Source organism: Phascolarctos cinereus, unplaced genomic scaffold (assembly GCF_003287225.1).
Source record: "Phascolarctos cinereus isolate Bilbo 61053 unplaced genomic scaffold, phaCin_HiC Scaffold_2;HRSCAF=192, whole genome shotgun sequence".
NCBI lineage: Eukaryota > Metazoa > Chordata > Mammalia > Diprotodontia > Phascolarctidae > Phascolarctos > Phascolarctos cinereus.
In genome coordinates, this window is record NW_027555625.1 from 152374172 (window position 1) to 152377253 (window position 3082).

The 3082-nt window shown below is 34.1% G+C and overlaps 1 pseudogene; it reads right to left on the reverse strand.

Annotated features, from left to right (window-relative positions):
- Window positions 1-2070: 2070 nt before the first annotated feature.
- On the reverse strand, window positions 2071-2451 carry LOC110210432 (LYR motif-containing protein 1 pseudogene; annotated as a pseudogene).
- Between the last annotated feature and the right edge of the window lie 631 nt (window positions 2452-3082).

Below are 3082 nucleotides of genomic sequence, written 5' to 3' on the forward strand. Positions count from 1 at the left end.
TATGATAATACTATGTGATTATAGCAATTGTTCTATAAATACTCACAAAGAGAACCAACCAATATACTGGAGTCATTTTTCTAGAACTGTGACTTAAGAGGACAAATAAAAACTTATATGTCAGTTTGTGGTACATCACACCATATTCTATCTTGACCTCTTTTTCCTATATTGTCTCAATGACATCCCTCCAACCATTTATCAAGTGGAGATCATCATTGGAAATATACTTCACCTTATATGTATCATAATTCTGAAGAGAAGGGGAAATAAGATGTGAAGGACTTGAATATACTTTGAAGACTTCTTCATTCCAAAATAAGCCCTGATTTATTCCAAACGTAACAGAATTTTACAAATGCATCTCTCCATTGACTTTTAGTTTATCACAACTTCAATTCTATAGAGATTGTGGTGTGCGAAAGTTAACCATAATAGAAAGATACCAGAGAAACTTCTATATTAAACAACAACAACAACAACAACAACAACAACAACAACAACAACAATGTAGGTCTTGAGTTTTGGCATTTTTGTATGATTGAAAAACAATCCACAGATTCCCAGATGTAATATACCCTACTTTCCCATATACACATTTAATTCTTCAATTCTCGGCTAAGATAATTGTACGACTGCAGTGCTTCTCATATGCATACATACATGTATACGGATGGCTTGTGTATGTATACACATATATGTGATATACCTATGTATAATGAATGTATGTATTTGTAAATATTGTAGACATATGGTATATACAATAACATATTTGTGAGATATATCTATATATAAATATATTTACAAACACATATATACCTATATGATATACATATAGGCATATATGTGTATGTGTGTGTGTGTGTGTGTGTGTGTGTGTGTGTGTGTGTGTGTGTGTATGAATGCGACTATAGATTTTGATTTTAATTCTCAGCCCAGAATTGAATAGAGGGAGGAGAAAAAATAGGATGTGGTATATTTGGAAATCTATGAAGTGTCTTTCATGATCCAAAGATGCTCTCCAGGGCTAAGACCTATCTTGTTATGAATAATTTTTATTGAAGATTTTCATCACTTTTGAAAACAAAACACTGCTGTCCAGTGACTCTCAGTGGAGTTTCCCCTTGGTTTATCACAAAGACACAGTGCTTCCTCCTTTTGATCTAGATTTTCCTTTTCCTATTTGTACATAACTTTAAAATAAGCCTTGTCTTGTAATTGTTCTGCATGTGAGATTCCAATTTTGTTGTCAATTAGATATAGTGATTACTTTTATCTATCATAGTATGAGTTTGAGTGAAGCATTGAGGCTTGAATTATAAGTAACATGTTTTAGAATATGTTTGAACACTGTATGCATTTAGTGGACAGAATTAAATACACTACATCAGTTTCTGAAAATTGGGATATTTCTTTCTGCCCCACAATTTCCCTGAGATACTATAATATCTTCCACTTGCATATATGGGTGTGATGTGTATATGATGAACTCTGGTAGTGTGGTAAAGGAGAAACTAGCCTACTTGAATATTAATGAAAAGTATATCTTTGAGTGAAGACAGCCAAAAAAGGATGTCAGTAGAACAACTAAAACATAAAAGGTCTTATTTTAAATATATCCATAACTTAAACACAAAACAAAATAAAGTCCACAGAGATTTACAAGTCTGAGGCTAGTATCTGATTTTCACAGTCATTTTAAGACCTTCCAAGAGAAGCTGCTAACAGGTACTGCCATATCTCTACTCTCTACATTATTTCCAAAAACAAAATATTAAATCCAGTTCTTGCCATGTTCAGACTTTCATATAAGATGTTACTAAGATCATGATTAGGAATGATCTTTGGGAGTTAGTATATTCCTTTCTAGTAGAAGCATACTGGGACTGATAAATTCAAGGACATAAACTAGTGTTATAAGATTAGGGACCCAAATCTTTGAGTGTTTAAGAGAAATTACAGTAAAGACTGTATTCTTTGTCCTTCTTTTCTCTGACTGGACTTAAGTCAAGGAGAAAAGATTCATCATCTAATTTATGCCCTGCCTGGCTCAGAGTTCATACAGAGAACCTATTTCTTGGAGTAAGAAACTTCATTGTGAGAACTGAGATATAATTGTTTGGGAGGATTTCTTAGTTTCTCCTGAGTTTGAATTCCATGACTTTGTAGTGGAGAGGGGGCCGTGGGAGGCCGGTAAATTGGCCTTGAATATGGGATCTGATAATGCAATCCTACTTCAATTCTTGCTGTGCATTCATCTATATGTTGTTTATTTAGCTCTGAAACTGTAAGATTTTTGTCTTTCTGGAACAACATTCTGGCTTCATTTATAATGTACTGCTTTTCTCTGATGGTGTCCTCTATCTGCCCTGATACTGCATTCCATCTCCTTGCAAACCTGAAAATCCTACAGTATAGGCTAAGAAGCTCTTGTGCTGTTGCTGTTGTCATACTGGGTCCATTACACCTGCCCCACAGTGCTGGGGATGAGAGGACAGAGTGTCAGGAGCCCCACAAAGCCAATCAGACCTGTCTTTTTAACATAAAAGGTTTCCTATGGCTTCTCTATGGTGGTAAACTTTGGCACACCACAATCTCCATGGAATTAAAATTATGATAAATCAAAGTCAATGGAGAGATGCATTTCTAAAATTCTGGTGTGTTTGGAATAAATAAGGGATCATTTTGGAATGCAAAAATCTTTAAAACTTAGTAAAGTACTTCAACTTTTAGGTCTATTTCTCTCCAGAATTATGATACAAATAAAATGAAGTATATTTCCAGTGATGATGTAGACTTGATAAATGATATAAATGTTGTCTTTGAAACAAGATAGACAAAGCAATACATAGCTTTTATGTATGTGAAATATATCTATATACATATATATTTCTTCGTGCTATAATAGCTCAAAAGTGATCTAGGCTTTTTCAGATACTCTGGATTTTGTGATTTTCAGGGAAACTACACTAAGATTAAATGAATTATATGTCTCTCTTATAGCTTGGAGGAGGGGTGCTGACCTACTAAGTGCTTTGAACCTGAAGTAGCTTTTGGGGTGGTTAAATATGGTAGGGAAACG